Raw genomic sequence first — 18,085 nt, 5'->3', positions numbered from 1 at the left:
AATCAAAGTAGGAAGACTCTGGATTTCAATGAGCATTTTTTTAAATAAAGCGACAAAGCTTTTCCTCATTTACATTTGACTGTCCAACATTGTGGGGGAAACAGGAGAAACATCCCCATTTCACAGAAGAGAAAACTGAGGCTCAGATAGGGTATAGTCACTGGTCTGAGGTAGCCCAGCAACACAGCAGCAAAGTCAGGGACTTGAATTCAGATTAGCATGGTTCCAGGAGCACCTCTGTGGGGATGCTGCGAGGAAGGACAACCCTAGTTGTCCGGAGGGATGGAGTAAAGGGCAAAAGGACTCCAGTTGCTTTGCTGCCCATAGACCAAGTGATGCTGAGCTTTTACCTGGATGCAGTACCTGCCGCTTCGGTGACCCACCTTGATCCTCATGGTGGTGTCTTCAGTGGGGCCCGCCTGAGAACAGAGAGGGGATGGGTGACTTGAACAGCAGAGCATGAGGCAACCTTCTGTCCTCCTCTCTATGGGATCTACCTCTCCAAGGACTGGTCCTTCCTTGCAACATGTCCCTAGCATGTCAGAAGAAGCTTCAGAATCTTGGCCCCCAAGAATAGCCTGCTTTCACCCTCTTTTGAAGGAACCTGTTTGTCCTCCTAGTGGTCGGTGGTTTATTCAATACTCTTGCCCAGGACTACAGTTCAAAGACATCAATTCTCCTTTTATCATGCCTAGTCCATGTCTCTCTCTAGTTCATAACAAGTATTGTAAGCACTCTGGCCTAAGTAGATGAGGGAATGAACCATGGGGGCTGAAGGACATGAGTGTCTCTCTGAAACAAAACTCGAGGGAGTGAGAAGAACACAGCCCCTCCCAACCCCAGAGCAGAAAGAAGATAAAGACCCCTAAATGAGCCTCATGGGGTTCCTACAGCCACAGTAGAAGCAAGAACTTTGTCTGTTCATTGTTGACTCACAGACTCAAGTTGTTTTACTGAAAAGGGGGTTTATTAGGGAAGTAAGTTGGAGAGTAGAGAAGGCAAAAAATATCACCCAAAACAAGTCGAGGTTTTAGTCCAAATTCCAAGGCACAGCACTTCAGTAAGTTCAGGCTCTGGTTTCAGTTCAACAGTCAAATTCTAAGCATCCAGCAATATTTGTGTCAAAGCAGTTATAGCTCAGCCTTTCCTTGACGCATCCAAGAAGAACAAAAATAACCTTTAACTGTGGCCTATCTTGCCACCGTTTCTTCCACAACAGTGTCACAATCTCTCCACCATCAGGGTCTCACTCTCACTATGGTCTTTTTTCAGGCTCCGTCGAGTGCTGTTGCCACAGCCTTGCTCTTCTCAAGTCTTGCTGTGTAATATGGGAAATACTCTTTCTCTTTTTCTAGTCCCACAGCTGTTTGTGAGTTGCAAGACCATGTGTCTATCTATAGTCAAGTCAGCTGGAAACCACTGAGGGATCAGATGGACAGACCTTTACACTGTAGGGCCACTGTAGGTATTCATTTCCCAAATTTTGCTCAGCAACCTGTATCTTTGGTGACAGCCTGAGAATGTTGTTCTTAATAGGGATAAAACATCCTCATTTCCCCACGGAGCAGCTGGTGGAGTGACCTGCCAGCAGCCTGGTCTCCTCACCTCGTATTTCACCTGTTTCTCTGGCGTTCTAAATGGTTGTATTTCTCATGGCCAATATCTATGCCTTTTCCCATCCGTAAGATGGGGGCAGTGACCCTGTGCAGTAGGCACACGTTCTGCGTTCTGTGAGTGAGTCCACCCTGTACCACAGCATATGTCCAGATCTAATAGTCAGTCAAAGTCTAGCTCCCAGGTCAGCCCAACCTCGATGACCCCTTCCCTTCCCCCTACTGAGCCAACTCACATTATCTTTCAGCATGTGCTATGCAGATAGATGAGAGCATTTAGGTCAGGAGAAGCAAGAGGACCATGCTGGCACTTCCTGGGGCTGAGAGGAGTGCACTGGAGACTCTCTGGCCAAGTCTTTCTGGTGAAGGCATGTTCTGATAGCACAGAGTACTGGGCTCAGAACAGACTCCCTTTAAATAGAGCCGAAGGTTCAGCATCCTAGATACCAGCCTTTCCCTTGGGCCTTGTGGGTGGGTGGAGAAGGGTTTGGAATGTTCAGAGTGGTGGGCCAGAGGCTGGGAAGGAAAACGTGGGGACCCTGAGGCATGGACTTCCCAGCAAGGCCAGCCCTTTTATCCTGCCACCCAGGGGGTAACCCAGGGGAGGGAAGTGCAATGGGTCAGGAGTACAGAGAGGAGCGAGAGCATAGAGACAGATAGACAAAGCTACAGAGACAGCTTCGTTCGTGCTGTAGTTAGGTGCTTTAGGGTCAGCTCTGATTCGTAACAGCCCTGTGAATAATATATCTGAACTCTGTCCTAGCTTTCTCATCATCTTCCACACAGGAGCCCATTGCTGCATATACTGTACCAATCCATCTCATTGAGGGTCTTCATCGCTTTTGCGGACCCTCTATCTTTCCAAGCATGATGTCCTTTTCCAAGTAATATCTTCTCCAGACAAAGTGTCCATAATATGTGCAATGAAGCATCAAAATCTTTGCCTCCAAAGAGCACTCAAGCTGCTCCTTCTCCAAGAGTTGTTTGTTCTTTAAAAATCCATGGGCTTTTCAGCACTCTTCTCCAGCACCACCAACCACACAATTACATCAATTCTCCTATCATTGTTATTCCTTCTCCAGCTCTCAGCTGCATCATAGGGGCTTGATACTTCTGGGTTTGGATCAGGTGCATCTTAGTCTTTAAATTGACTTCATTGCTCTTCAGAACTTGAATGAGGTCCCTGACAGCACAGCAGACTTTCTCAATGTTCTATGTCTTCCAATCTCTTAACTGTTGGTACCAAGGTTCTAGATCATGGATCCATGTAAGATGAAATAGTTAACAGTTTCAGTTTTTTTCTCCATGTATCTGGAATAACGTACTCAGCATACAGATTGAATCGATTTGGAGAGATGATACAGCTGTTACAGACACTTTCCCTGATTTTAAAGCATGCAGTGTTCCCTTGCTCTCTTGGACAACTGTTTCTGGTCTAGGAACAGATTTTATATAAACATAACCAAATATTGTGACTTCTTGTCCTCTCAATGTTAGCCACACTTTGTTATGAGTCACACAATCAATTACCTTTACAGAGTTAATAAAACAAAACAGCCATTCTGCTGTTTGCACTGATGTGTACAGGCAAATGCAATGTCTGAATGCACAGGGGATTTTGGAGTGTCTCTGGGGGTCAAAACTCCTGACCAGCCCTCTATTCCCCATAATAGGCTGCCAGACAGCACAACTTCATGGTGGCCCTGTACCAGAATCACTTGGTCAATGCTATTCAGGTGAGTCTAATGGGGGTTAGGTCACTTCTTAGCTCTGGACAAGGGGCCCATCTAGCTTCGTGCTGGCCCCTGCTACTCTCTGGGCCTCAGTCTCCCCATCTTTATCTGAGGAGTCTGATCTTGAGAGAGTTCGTGGGCTGTTGACTTTTCTATATTCATCCCCTGGGTATACTGGATGGATCGTAGCTGAGGAAGGAGATGAACGGGGATCTAGGGAAGGAACCCTCAAGCCCTGTGATCCACATTTCTCCAGGGCCTGATGGATGAAGACATGCAGTGAATTCTCAGGCAGATTCTACAAATGCAGAGGCTCAATCCAGGGCCTCTGAAGACAGTGAATGGAAGCCTCTGATAGGGGTCTGTTCGAGCACCCCGTTCTCATGTCTGTACCCAACTGAGCCCTGCATGGACCAACTATATTCGGACCCAGGGCTCTGCACTGCCTGTTCACACCTGGGACCAGGCTGGGGCACTGTGGAGCCACTTCCTGGCCATCTTAATCAGACTGCACCCCCACAGGCCCCATTAGACTGGAGAGTCTGTGAGCACCCCTATTCCCCTCCACCCATCACCAAACGCCAACCCAGGTCAAAATGTCACTTTGTCCTTGACCTCAAAGCAAAGCATGTGGCCGAACTGCTGGGTACCCGCTGTGGGCAAGGGGAAGAGTGTGCATGCAAGACAGGTCCTGAAAGTGGGGTGAGGGAAGATAGTATGAATTTGTAAAAAACCAAGTCTAAACCAATTGCTGCAAACTCACATTTCCTCTGTGTGCATCAGAGTAGAACTGGGTACCATAGTGTGTTCAATGAATGGCTCGTGTGGTAGTAGGTTGCTAGGCCTAACTTCCAAGGTGCTTGAGCACACTTGAATGGTTCCTTGTTTGGCTGGCAGTAGTACAGGGTGTGTGTGGAGTGTCCAGTGAAAACTGTGTCATTCTCTGAGCATCATAAAGACAGGGCCTGGTCTTGTTGGGTCCATCTGGGTCAGCAGTGATCTGAGCTGTGCACCAGCTGCATCCCAATGCACCTTGCTAAGTGATTTCCTCCCTTTTGCTGACCCACTGTTTTTCCAAGGTTGATGTCCTTTCCCAGGGACTGGCCCTTGTTGATAACATGCCCAAAGCCTGTGAGATGAAATCTCTTCCTGTCATTGTTCTATGGCACACCCTGACTTCATTTCCTCCAAGACAGATCTATCTGTTCCATCTGGCAGTCCATGGTGTATTCAATATTCTTCATCACACCCATAATGAAAAGGCATAAATTTACCTTGATTTTTCTTATTATCTGACTTTCTCATGCATATGCAGTAGTTGAAAATATATTGGTGTCTGCCAGGTGCACCTTAGTCTGTGACTTGGCATCCTTGCTCGGTCTTGGACCCTAAATCTCCATTCTCCTGCATCTTAAAGGGGAACTATCAGTCAGAACTGATTCACTAGAGGTGGCAATATAACACTGAAAGAGGGTCACACACAAGTATGTATCTGAGTGTTCATAGCAACATTACTCCTACAACACAAAGTGTAGAAGCAACCTGAATGGCCATCATCAGACAATGGAGAACCAAGATGTGTCCGAGCTGCCCTTCGGACTCTTGTTACTCAGTGCTGCAGAGGGTTGAAGCTATGAAATGCCCTGCTTCATGGATGAGGAGGAGGAGTAGAAGGAGCTGAGCACAAAGGACCACGTGCTGAGTCAATTTCCTCACAGCATCCAGAACAAGGAAACCCATAGTGCGATTAGTAGCTGCCTGGTGCATAGGGCAATGAAGAGGGGGCAGTAGCTCCTGGAGGGTCTGCATTTCCTGTGGGACTGATGAAAATGTTCTAGAATTTGACTGGGGATGTTTGCACAACCTGGTGAATGAACATAATACCCTGAATTTTATGCTACAAAAGGGTAACTTTTGGAAGCATAGGGGGGACTCAGTGTCCCTACAGCCTGCCAGAGGGCGACTGTGAGCGTGGGAAGGAGGAGGGAGTCACAGCTTTAAAAAAAATTACAAATTAAAATGTAATTTTTTTTAAAATGACAGACCATTTCCAAACTTTGCTGCCACCTACTGTGAGGTGCTGCATCCTCTCCTGTGTCTCGCTGTCTCTTTGACACCTAGAAGCTCCAGGAAGACAAAGCTGGTGTGGTTCTGTCTTAGTTCTGGTTCTGGTCTGGGACTGTACGGGACATGCAGGATGTGCTGAGTACATACTTGTTGGTTGGATGAATGAATGAATGAATGAATGAATGAATGCCTTCTGCTTGTCCATCAGTCAAACAGGACCCTCTGTTGATTGCCGATGTGAGCCCCGTCTCTAAGTATCAACTGCAGGTGACGTGGTTTCCCCACTTTTCATGGCCCTTCCCAGATAAGTACGGACTCTAATACTATCTTTGCTACAATCACTGCAAATCTATGCGATTCCAGCAGGTGAGGCTCATGAGAGGGAGAAGATACCTGGGCCTGGAGTGGTACCAGGTATGGCCACCCAGAGTAGATGGGACATCACATGCAAACTGTGGAGGGTGACTGGTGTGTAATAGAAAGGTAGTCAGAAATTACACCCCTAGCAGTCCAACCACGAGATGAAAGCACACCACACAGCTAGGTGTCCCTTGCATCTCTCTTTGCGAGAGCCAGGAGGAGGACCTGCCCAGGGTCCATGAGCTGTGGTCTGTCTACACAGAAGAATGAAGCCCCTTTTGTTGCAATACTTGGGGCCACCGCATCAGTGTTAACTCATCATGACCTCGTGTGTGCCCTCCCTGTGCTGCCCTCACCAGCATCACTGCACGTGAACTCACTGCTCAGTCACTGTGTCATCCACACCACTGCAGCAATTTCTCTTTCTCTTGTTACTGTCGGGGATTGGCTCTGACCCCGGCCCTGTCCAGGTCTATGCTCTTTTTACACCCTGCTCTGTACCCACATCCTGGGAGTCACCTTGTCAACCCATCCCTGTAGCCACTCCATCTCACTGACTGAATTTACTTCATCAACTATGAAGTGTTCCTCCAGTGCCTGGCCCCTCCCCATAACATCCTCAAAGTAATTCTACTCCCAGGAGTGTACTCAGAATAAGGAAGGATTCAGAACATGCACATGTGTGTTCAGGAGAGCACATGTCATGGTGGCTAACAGGTGGAAACAACCTGCTGTCCATTCAGCGGAGAGTGGTTTTACACAGTGCACTCCATTTACAAAGAGGATTGCTATTCGGCCATGAAACGTAATGAAGTCTTGATATATGGTGGGGCTTGAGACATGATGCCAAGTGAAAACAGCCAGACACAGAAGACAGATGGCATGCTGTAAAAATCCCTTTATGTGTAATGTCCAGAGTAGGTAAAGCCATAGAGAAAGCAAACAGGTTAAAGGGACAGGGCACAAGGATATTACTAAGAGGACTAAGTTGCACGTGACCAAACCATGGGACTTCAACTGCCCCCTATGCATGTGAAAGCTGGACAATGAATAAGGACGACTAAAGAGTCGACGGTATTGAACTGGAGTGCTGGCGAAGAATATTGAACACACTATTGGGGTGACCCAAGCATGAACACATCTGTCTCAAGATAAGTACAGCTCGGATATTGCTTAGAAGAAAGGGTGGTAAGATATCATCATATACACTTGGGTCATGGTATCATGAAGGGCCATTCCCTGGTGAAGCCCATCATGAGTGAGAAGCAGAAGGTCAAAAAAAGGAGGAAGATCCTCATTGACATGGATTGACACAGCGGGTGCAGCAATGGACTCAAGTACAGCAGAGTTGTGCGCGTGAAGCTGACACTGAAAGATTAATAGGTTAGGAAAGGGGGGGACTCAAGTGGAGTGTGTGTGGGTGTCTGTGTAATCCTGGTTGGAATAAGGCCAGATCCCATAGAGAGGAGGACAGAAGGCTGACTCATGCTCTGCTGTTGAAGTTACCCATCCCCTCTCTGTTCTCAGGTGGGCCCCACTGAAGACACCACCTTAAGGATCAAGGTGGTTCACTGGAAGGGCAAGTATTTCATGCAAGTGAAAGCTCAGCATATCTTGGGCTATGGGAAACCAAGGGTATGAAGTCCTTTTGCAGTTTTCTAAATCCCTCCGTACAAGTATAGTTGTCCTTCCTCAGAGCATCCCTGCAGAGGTGCTCCTGGGACCACGCTGGCCTGAATTCAAGTCCATGACTTTGCTGTTGTGTTGCTGGGCTATCTCAGACCAGTGACTTTAGCCTATCTGAGCCTCAGTTTTCTCTTCTGTGAAATGGGGATTGTTTTTTCTCTTTCTCCCACCATGTTGAACAGTCAAATGTGAATGAGAGAATCTGTGGCTTTATTAAAAAAAATGTGGTTATTGAAATCCAGAGTCTTCCTACTTTGATTCAATGGACATGAATGAGAATCTTCTGGGGTCTCAGACTTCAGCTGTGTCCTCTGGAAGCTGAAATGACAGGAACAAACAAGAGAAAGACAAAACCATTACTATCTCCTGTGGTTGGTGCTGACCATGGGGGTTTGGGGAGGGAGATTTATGGCTTGGGGAGCTGGACTTGGAAGTTTCTCTGAAGAGAACATGGAGGAGCAAGGCCTTGTATATCAGAAAATGTCCAAGGGCTTGTCTGCCTTTCATTTATGTCCAGGTCAAAGATAGGTCAGCCCTAAATATCCATCTTGTCCAGTAGAATAATACCCCTCAAAGATGTCCTTGTTATAATCCTTAAGGCTTCATGAAAGACAAAAGGGACTCTGCTAATTTGATTAAAGTGAGGTTCTTGTTACAGGGGATTAATCTGGATTATCGAGTATTGTAATCACAAGGGCACCCATAGCAGGAAAACAAGACATTTTGTGATAGATTGAATTGTATCCCCCCAAATATATCAACGTGAATTAACTGGGATTTCCAGAGGTGCAGCAGCTAAGCAATGATGATGAGATAATATAATAATAAAATGAGGATGATCTCCTTTGATGAAACTATTAGAACCCCAGTGTAATAGGTCTGGGGTGAGTTGCAGCCCCCTCACTCAGGTTACAGCCATGTAAGGGGCACTTCTCTGGATGTCGCCTGCATCACCTCTTATTTAACAAGAGATTAAAGGAGAGGGAAGTGAGAAGAAAAAGAGGGCCCACAGGAAAGAAGAGCTCTGAGCAGAGTGCATCTTTGGACTAGGAGTCCCTGTGCTGAGAACCTTCTAGACCCAGGGAAAGACTGATGTCATGTCACACGGATCTGCAAGGAATGCTGAGCCTATAGATGTTGAAAGGAGACAAGGACATCCCCTAGGGCTGCTGGAGGGAGTCAGCCTTCCCTCGAGTCAGTGCCCTGGATACAGCGTGAGTCAGAGCAGGAAATGTGAACAAGGACTCAGAGCCGAGAACCATGAAGAACCATAAGCCAAGGAAAGTAGGAACTCTCTAGACAGTACAAAACACAAGGATATTTATACACCGTGCAGCCACTAAAAAAATCAAGCTTCAGCTATCTATCTCAGGCATCTGACCTGTGAGTTTATAAGATCAAAGTTTTGTTTTCAATACATTTTTGGTGATTTGTTACAAAGACATTTGGCAGCTCATACAATGTGTAACAAAGGACCCTGCCCAGCACTTCCTGTACATCGGCTTCATTTATTATGTAGAGTATTTAGTTGTTTTTGTATTGTCAGTTGATAATGTGCCAATTTCAACTTATAATATTACAGTTGACACAGGATTTCTTAGCTACAAGTAATGTGTTCATTAGAAATATCTTTTTTTAATTTTAATTTTTTAAAATTATTATTATTATTATTAATTTCAATAAACATCTACAGAGATTTTGGAATTCCATTCATTCACTGTTGCACCTCCCCCTCACCTCCAACCCCAGTTCGTTCCTCTCCTTGAAAAGCAAAAGACAAACTCCTTCTTTTGTACACAATCCCCTCCCCAACCCCGCACATCCCCACCCCCACCGCAAGTATACTCCACTCTGCAACCCTCATTCCGGACTCTTATGATAATCATAATGCCCTAAAATATATAAATTTTAAATGGTTCTCTCCCTCATTGGCTTCAATGGAGTAAACATAATTTATCCAGTTTTTCTCAGTCCTATCCCAACCCCAATGTCAGCCTCATTCTACAACAGTGGCACCATATGATATTTGTCCTTTTCTGACTGAGATATTTCACTCAGATGTCCTCCAGGGTCACCCATTTTTAATAATATTGCATGAGTTCCTTGTTTTTCAATGCAGTGTAGTATTCCATTGTGTGAATACACCACAGCTTCTCTCTCCATTCTAAGTGATATAAATGGTTACTTTATTCATGAGTGTTGCTGATGGAATACATAGAAATGAAGTAGATTACTTCTTTGGAAAGAGATGATGGAGAAAAGTTCCTGTAAGAAGGGTCATCAGAAAGTTCTTTTTTAAAAAAATTAATTTAATGAACATTTACAGAGATTTGGGGTTTTCATTCATTCATTGTTGCACTATTTTCTTTACCCTCCTCCCCAATTCGTTCTTCTTTTTTCTCCCCTTGAAAGTCTGTTTTAATTGTCCAATTGACACAGTGCTTGTTAAAGCCAGTTCTGATTTATCTCCTTTGTCAGTGTGTCCTTTGCCATTCCCTATCACTCCTCCTTGAGAGAGACTTCGCCCTGATTCTTAAGGAAGAGGGGATGGTGTATTCTCTTAGCTACTTTCTGCTGGAAAGGGACGCTGTAGGTTTCAAGGTGAAGATCTTCTCTCACTACTTACTCTAAAGGGCCCCTTTGGCAATAGGAAACACATAGACTATTAATGGAGATTTATTTTGGAATTTAGATGCACTGTTATCAATTGTGCTTAGCCGTGCATGTTCATATCCTTGAAGATGTAACACAGAAGTGTTGCAGCCTAGAAGACACAACTTTAACTAACAAGTTAAAAGTACATGAGTCAAAAATTGAAAAGCAACAATATTCCAGGTAGAGGCTCTAATAGTGGCACCAATCAAGTTACAGAGGGAAGGTAGTTCTTACAATAAAAGGCCTATTGACTTGCAATTTGTCTATTATATTATAAAGGTCAGAAAGTTCTTGAGAAAGAAGGGTCGTGAGAATTCATCTCCTAAATGTTTGGACACGTGATCTGGAGGCACTCATACCTAGAGAAAGACATCATGCTTGGTTATGTAGAGAAAGATGCTCAATGAGGCAGAGTGACACAGTCTAGGCAACAATGGGGTAGAACAGCAGCAGCTGAGAGGATGGTGCAGGACCAGCCAGCACAGCATTCTGTTGAACATAAAGAGTTTCAACTGACTCCGTGGAACCTAAGAACAAGAATTGTTACAGAAGTGCATGTCCAGGTCTTTCTCCCTCAAAACAGTCAACCTTTTGGTTGGACCACCATACTATTTACTACCCCCTGAAAAGATCCTAACAAGACCTGATGGTGTAGTGCCACAGTGTGGAGCTATTAATCAAAAGGACAGTGGTTTGATATCAGTAGCTTGTTCCTTGGGAGAATGCTGAGGCTGATTCCTCCTAATAAAGTGTCCAGAGAGATGAAGTTTCACCATCCTTTCCTCTAAGGAACAGCCTGTTTGCCCTTCCTCCAAAACATGTTTGTTCTTTCGGTAATCCACAGGATAGTCAGAACTCTTCCCCAGCATCACGATGCAAAACATCAATTCCTTTGTTATCTTTATTCATTGTTAGATTTTCATATGCATAGCAAATAACTAAAAAAAAACCCCAAAACGGTTTAATCAAGTCTTTCCACTGGCATCATTACTCCTTAACACCTTGCTCTGTATCACAAGATCATATCAAAGGCAACTGATAGCATCTTTCCCCAATGTAGCATGACTTTTGATTTCTTGACTGTTGGTACCAAGGGTGTTGGTTTTATCTCATTCGCTTTAAAAACAATATAGTCTAAAAAAGATATCTGATAAATTAGAAAGCAAAAACCTCTTAGATGAAGGTGATAGTGAATCTGATTCTGAGAATGAATTTTCTCAACCGTCAACTCAAGAGAAATTGAGCAATATCATTTAAGAGAACCATCTTTTTGCGGAATAGTGACAATTAGTTTTAGAACTTTCTAGTAAAATAGACAAACTTGTTTTTCATAGTGAAAGTTATTATCAAAATAGAAATACACCTCCATCAGCTGTAACAGTTCTACATTCTATGTTATTTAATGATCTTAATTATATTCCGTTGGGAGTAACTACATCTAAGAAGCTTTTAACAGTTATGTCTATTGCCTTGCAAAAAGCAAAACATGATTTATCTAATTGTTACTGTTTGTCCACTAAGAATTCACAATATATCTCCTGATAAAGTTTTTCTCCACGCATTTCAACTGTTTCTACCTCGGTTTTTATCTTATAAGACTATTAAAGTATTAAAGCAAGCCATAGTTTCTTATGACATGCATTCTATCTATGTAAAGGGAATATTACAACTATTAGCTACAGGATATCGATTAATTCCTTATGATTATGGTCCAGTTTTGAAATCTGGGGCATATTTACAGTTTCGACCTTTGTGGACTGATGAAGCTACAAATATGGAAAGGCTAAATTTGTCTAGAAATACTCCTCTTAATGTTCCTGCTGATTAATTGCTGTGGAGAGGTCATGTGTTTGGAGTGGAAACTCAGTTACAATATGATGATGCTGTGATGTGGAAGTAAGACTTTGCTGTATGCAAGCGTGGGATAAAGTAGAAATTTCAGGAAAGGGAAATATAAATTTTATCAGAACAACACAATCTGAAAAATGGAAAAATATACTGATTTTCTATCCAGATTAAAGGGTGGTATTACTAGAGAAATATCTCAACCTGAGCTTCCTGAGTTTTTGTTAAAAACTTTAGCATATGAAACCACTAATTGGGAATGTCAAAAGGCAATTAAGCCCATTGAAAGTTCTGACTACTTAATGCCAAGCCAATTTATTATTAGCCTCTTTAAAATGAACTTGAAATTTGTTGCAAATTAAAAGTTAGGGTTGTGGAAAATTAGGACATTTTTTAAAAGAGCATAAAAAAGAGAAAGGGGTGAATGAGAATGTAAAGAAAAGATTCACGTGTCAGGGCTTTGTAGAAAATGTGGAAGGTATCATTGAACTAAGGAATGTAGATCTTTATTTGACAAGTGGGGAGCAAGAGTAGAAAGTCCTACTGTATCAACTCGGACAGAAAATATGATGCTGAATATGACTTGCATTCCACGTGAATGACTAAGAAAAAAGAAAGGATTGTTAGTAGTAAAAAATGTAAATTTAATCTTTCAAGAAGAGAATTATGATATTAGGAGCAATCTATGCTGATTGGGTGTCTGAAGGCTCCACATTGGCCCTGTGGCTTGGATTTGCTGGGAGAGAGGGAGACATGAGGGTGGAACTTCTGGGAACTTTAGGCTTTTTGAAAAGCATAGCTGGGCTTGGCAACGTTCCTTCTTGGACTAATTCACTGTCAGGTATCACAGTCTCTTGTCACCGTTATGTGCCATTGAGTTGCCTATGACTCATAACCACTTTATATATGCAAGAGTCCTAAACCCTGTTCTATCCTGTGACAATCTCATTGTTTCTGATACTCCTATTCCTACTATCACAGTTACTGAATCAATCCATCTCATTGAGGGTTTTCCTCTCTTCCTTTGTCCCTCTACCATAAAAGCATGAAGTTCCCCTCCAAGAACTGGTTCCTCCTTGCAACAAGTCCAAAGTATGGCAGATGAAGCTCCAGAATCCTTGCCTGAAAGGAGATGCCTGATTTTACCCTTTCTATGATGAATCTGTTTGTTCCCCTAGCAGTCCATGGTATATCCAATACTCTTCTCTAGCACCATAGCTCAGAGGCATCTATTTTCTATCATGTATAGTCATTGTCCAGCTTTCTGATGCATAGAAATTAATTGCAAAGATTATAAGCTACACAGAGGGGAAAGGGGTCATGGGGACATAGGGCTGTGAGTGTCTCACTGAAAGAGCCAGAGGGAATGAGAATAGCAAAGCGCCTTACAGTCCAGGAGCAGGAACTAGATGAAGAGCACGTATCCCAGTCCCATGGGGTTTCTAGAGCCACAACATCAGCGAGAGCTTTGTCTATTCATTGCTGACTCACAGCTGTGGTACTGAAAACGGGATTTATTAAGGAAGTAAGTTGGAGAGTAAATGAGACAAAGAACATCACCCAATGCAAGTCCAGATTTCAGACCAAATTCAAAGGCAGAACGCTGAGTTACTTCAGGCTCTGGTTTCAGTTCAAAAGTCAAATCCAAATCACCCTGCAAGATTTATCTCAGAGCAGGTATAAGTTAGCTTGTCCTTCAAGAATCCAGGAAAAAAGAAAAAACTTTTTAAAATTTTTTTTATTTTAATAATTTTAATGAACATTTACAGAGATTTTGGATTTCCATTCATTCATTGTTGAACTTTACTCCCTATTTTGGATTTCCATTCATTCATTGTTGAACTTTACTCCCTGCCCAGCCCTCCCCCCTGCCACCCAGCCTGAGTCCTCTCCTCTCTTTGAAAAGTAAAAGAAAAATTCTTTCCTTGATAAATAATCCCCCCCGCACTCCTACTACCACCCAAAGTACACTCCACTATCCAACCTTAATTGTGGACTCTTGTGATTACCATAATACGCTATCATACATCACTTTTAAATTATTCTTTTCTTCTTGTCCTGTATCTCAGGGGCCACAGCTTATACCTTGCCACAGTTTCTCTCACAGCAATGCCACAGTCAGTGTGTCACTGTCAATATGGTCTTGCTCCAAGATCCCTCTAGTCTTGCTACCACAAGTCTTGCCCTTATCATGTCTTCATGTGCAATGTGAAAGTACTCTTTCTTTTATCCTAGTTCCACATCTGATTATGATTTTGTAAGACCATGTGTCTGCAGTTAAGGTAGCTGAAGACCAGAGGGGCCTAACTGTAGTGGCCAAAAAAGTAAACTTAGAGGCTAGCACCACTATCACCTGTAGGGATGGCATCGGTACTCTGGAGCCCTGGCTCAGGGCCCCTGCTGGTGTCCACTGAGAGTCAAGTCTGCCCTGCCATGGCCCAGGGCTTTGCCTCTCAATAAGTCATACCTTAAATAAACACCCACATCAGCATCTCAGAGCCTCCTGGCTCTTTCCTCACTCTCTTAGCACCTTAGGACAAATACCAAGTTACTAGTCCATGGCCAGATATGTGTTCATCCCGATATTCTCAGAGCTCTGCTGTGAGCCCAGTCCTGCATGTGTCGAGCCAATGCCTAAAAAACAGCAGGTGTCTAATCAACTTAAGTGAAGAAATAAACTCCTCCATACAATCATTCATCTATAGGAGTTGTGCTGCCAAATCTAAGGGATGCAGTTTGAATCGCCCGCTGCACCTTGAGAAAAAGATGGGCAAGCACTATCCCTAGAAGGTCAGCTATGGGTTGGTTACACTCAGAGGTGCATAACAACCTAAAAGATAGAGAAAAGCTTACATCTTTTGTTCTTGGGGTCACCACGAGTCATACTCGACTGGACTCACCTACCAACAACAGTCTTACAGATGTGACAGCCAGGCCTGTCAGAAAGCTCTGATGAAACCTGTCCACCATGGGTGACCCCTGGTGCTTGTTTGGTGGCACAGTGTCCATTATCACAGACACACACAAACCACGACAGTAGGACCAACTGAGAGCCTGGTGGTGGACTTGAGGGTGGAGGAGAACGGGAAGGGCCTTGTTCTGCTGTGAGTAGGGTCAGCATGGGTCAGCGTCCAGCAACAGGATATCAGCTCTGATCAGCCTACCATCTCCAAGCCCACTGCCCTCAAGGCCCTATGAACATAACCACCCTCCACTGTGCTTCAGAGGTTGTAAATCATTCTGGGAAGAGACTGCCCATTTTTCTCCTGAGGGGCAGCTGGTGAGTCAGAACTGCTGACCTTGGGAACACAATTAATAAAACACTAAACCATCTGATTTACCAGGTAATTTTAGAAATGGCTAAACTGATGGTCAAGGAGCCACAAAGGGGAACAGAGTGGCATTAATCCAGTCAAGAGGGACACAGGTGGGTGTATCTTGATTTTGTCAGTTTTGTGTTGAAGCACATGAGTGGGTTTCTACTTTAAAATGAATGCCTGGAGTGAAAACATGACTGAGCGGGGTGACCTGGCTGGGAAGTGAACCTGCATCAGAATTCAATGCCCCTGCTATGCTGTCATCATCATATTGTCAAGTCAGAACTGATCTATATCTGTCCCTAATGAGTTTCAGAGGCAGAAAACTGCTCCAGAGATGACAGTCCTCATTCTCTGGCAACGGATCTGTTGGAATTGAATTACATGTCTACTGGTTTTGAACTACATGCCTTCAGGTTGACAGTGCAGCTTCTTACCACTAGGCCACAGGGATCCCCTGTTGCAGAGATGAACCCCATCACAGATGCTTTTAGATTAACCACTGAGGAGGATGGTCCAGGCCAGGCCCTGGTTCAAGGTTCACAGAGTCACTGTGATTCAAACTTTCCTCGCGGGCACCACTATGGGAGCAGATGGGCGGGCCTTCCTCCACTGGGGCCACTGGGTGGATTCATTTTCCATCCTTTTTGCTCAGCAGCCAAGGGCATTACCTTGGCACCACCATAAGGGGTCCTGCCTCCTCAGTATTTGTATTCACATCTCTATGTGAGGTGACAGCTCGATGCTGCTCATGTTAACTGGGAGCAAACAGCCTCATTTCCCTATGTAGCAGCTGGTGGAGTGGAACTGCCAGCTTCAGGTCAGCAGCCCCATCTCCTCATCCCATATTTCACCTGCTTTTCTGCTCTTCTATGTGTCTGTGTCTGTTATGGTCCTTATATATGGCTTTTCCCACCTTTAAGATAGGGATAGTAACCCTGGCCCAATAGATGCATATTGTGTGAGTGAGTAGCCTTTAGCTAGGTGTCAAAGTTAAGCGCTCAGGTCAAGCCCTGCCTGGGCAACCAGTCTTCTTGCCACCTCAGGGCACTTCGAACCTTCACATCCTCAACAGGACATCCAGCTGGCCCGAATGGTCAAGGTCAGGAGTAGCTTGGGCATCATGCCGGGGCCACCTGTGGCTGAGATGGGCACACTGCAGACTCTCTGGCTAGGCCTCTCCCTGGTGCACAAGGGTGAGATATTGCAGAGCACCAGGCTGGAAACTGACTGTCTAAATAAGGCTGAGGGTCCAGCAGCCTAGGTTCTAGCCCCTACTTGGGCAACAGTGGCTTGGTGAAGAGGGGCTGGAATATCCAGGGGGTCAGAGTGGAGGCAGGGAATGGAGAATTGGGGACCCTAACGTATGTGCCTCCCCAGCAAGGCCAGTGCTTCCTTCCTTCCTTCCTTCCTTCCTTCCTTCCTTCCTTCCTTCCTTCCTTCCTTCCTTCCTTCCCTCCTGGGGGAAACACCAGGGAGCGAAAGGCAAAGGGTGAGGGGAGACTGAGATGAGTGGGAGGAGAGAGACAGAGAGACACAGCTACAGAGACAGCTATATTATTGCTGATATTAAGTGTCTTAGAGTCAGCTCTGAGTCATAACAGCCTCTGATAATAGAGCTGAACGCTGTCCTACTCTTTCTCATCATCCTCCACACAGGAGCCCATTGCTGCAGATACTGTATCAGTCCATCTCATTGAGGGTCTTCCTCTCTTTTGCTGACCCTCTACATTTCCAAGCATGATGTCCCTTCCCAAAGAATAGCCTCTCCTTAGAACATGTCCATATTATATGCAATGAAGCGTTACGATCTTTGTCCCAAAGAGCACTCAGGCTGCCCCTTCTCCAAGACCTATCTGTTTGTTCTTTAACAGTCCATAGGATGTTCTCTTCTCCAGCACCAACAGTCAATTGCAGCAATTCTCCTATCATCTTTATTCATTGTCCAGCTCTCAGATGCATAGCAGGTGACTGGGAAAACTGAGGCTTGGATGATCAGGTGAATCTTAGTCTTTAAATTGATATCAGTGACTTCTCTTCCTGCTACTCCTGGTAGGAGCACAGCATCCGGAGCAGGCTGGGGGAACCTGAGAATGGGAGTCTGTTTCGGTGCTTTTTTCTCTGACTCCAGCCAGCACCCAGACTCCCTTCCCCTTCCTTCACACTCCTTTTCCTCTCTGACCCTGCCTCCCCCTTGTCCTGGGATAACAGTGTCACACCCATCACAATGGAACACGATGGTCAGTCCCAGACTCTCTATGTAGGAAACCTCTCTGGAGATGTTACAGAAGTCCTTTTTCTTCAGTAATTTAGTCTGAGTGGACCCTGCAAAAGCTGTGAAGTGGTAACAGAGCAACCTGATGGCAGAAGGTGCCACTCTTGTGTTGGGTTTTCTGTTTTCAGCGTATAAGCAATGACCCATATGGCTTTGTGGAGTCTCATGAACACAGGGATGCAGCTGCTTCATTAGTGGCTGTGAATGGGAAAAATATTTGCGGAGAGAATGTCAACATAAACTGGGCAACAACATAAAACAAAGAGACTTCCAATCACTCCATGTATTTGTTGGGGATCTGAGCCCAGAAATAACAACAGAATATTCAAATCTACCTTTGCCCCCTTTGCCTTGGTAGTTAATGACATGGCAACTGGGAAGCCCAAAGGCTACAGTTTTGTATGTTTTTTATAACAAACTCTATGCAGGGAAGGAAAGTCTGCTGTTGGGGACCTCTCCAAAGTACTGAAGAGCAATGGTGTCTCTCTGGAGACTAAGGTGCATCTGATACAGGCCATGGTCTTCGCAATCACT

At 44.6% G+C, this 18,085-nt stretch overlaps 1 pseudogene; it reads left to right on the top strand.

The window, feature by feature from the left end:
- Nucleotides 1–17,503: 17,503 nt before the first annotated feature.
- Nucleotides 17,504–18,085, top strand: part of LOC102863367 — a 1,500-nt pseudogene continuing 918 nt past the window's right edge.

This window comes from Elephantulus edwardii, unplaced genomic scaffold (genome assembly GCF_000299155.1).
Source record: "Elephantulus edwardii isolate Elephantulus edwardi_28Jun2011 unplaced genomic scaffold, EleEdw1.0 scaffold00374, whole genome shotgun sequence".
NCBI classification, from domain to species: Eukaryota; Metazoa; Chordata; class Mammalia; order Macroscelidea; family Macroscelididae; genus Elephantulus; species Elephantulus edwardii.
The sequence above is the reverse complement of the archived record's forward strand: the minus strand, read 5'-3'. Positions and strand labels throughout refer to the sequence as shown.